Raw genomic sequence first — 582 nt, forward strand, 5'->3', positions numbered from 1 at the left:
TTTTTCTATATTTTATTAATTTTCATAAACATTTACAGAGATTTTGGGTTTCCATTCATTCATTGTTGCACTAGTATTGACTCTATTTTTAAAACTCACTTTTCTTCAGTTATTTATGTACGGGCCTAATTCTCATTAAGTGATCTTTGGATGAAGAATGTTTAAAAACATTCATTGTTATTAGACATTGCAATATATTAATCACATCCATCAACATTGAAAAATCTATGAAAAATCAATATGATTTATAAACCTTCACTCAAAAAAGCTAAGCAAAAAATGAATAGAGAAGTTGTGTAAAGGGACAGAGAGTGTACAATAAGGACTTGATTGTTGCTGTGTATTGTTGAGTCAGAACTGACCCATACCTGACCTTCCAACAGGTTTATTTGCACAGGAAGAGACTGCCCACCTTCTCCCTTACAGCTGCAGGTAGATTTGGACTGCATGCCTTTGGGTTGACAGTGCAGCTCCTCACCACTAACCCACAAGAACTCTCTTGGTTAGGCATTGTAATTAATTCATGACATGAAATTAATGGTAATTTGAACTCTAGTGGCCTAGAGATAAGAAGCCTTGCTG

Source organism: Elephantulus edwardii, unplaced genomic scaffold, assembly GCF_000299155.1.
Source record: "Elephantulus edwardii isolate Elephantulus edwardi_28Jun2011 unplaced genomic scaffold, EleEdw1.0 scaffold00091, whole genome shotgun sequence".
Taxonomy (NCBI): Eukaryota; Metazoa; Chordata; class Mammalia; order Macroscelidea; family Macroscelididae; genus Elephantulus; species Elephantulus edwardii.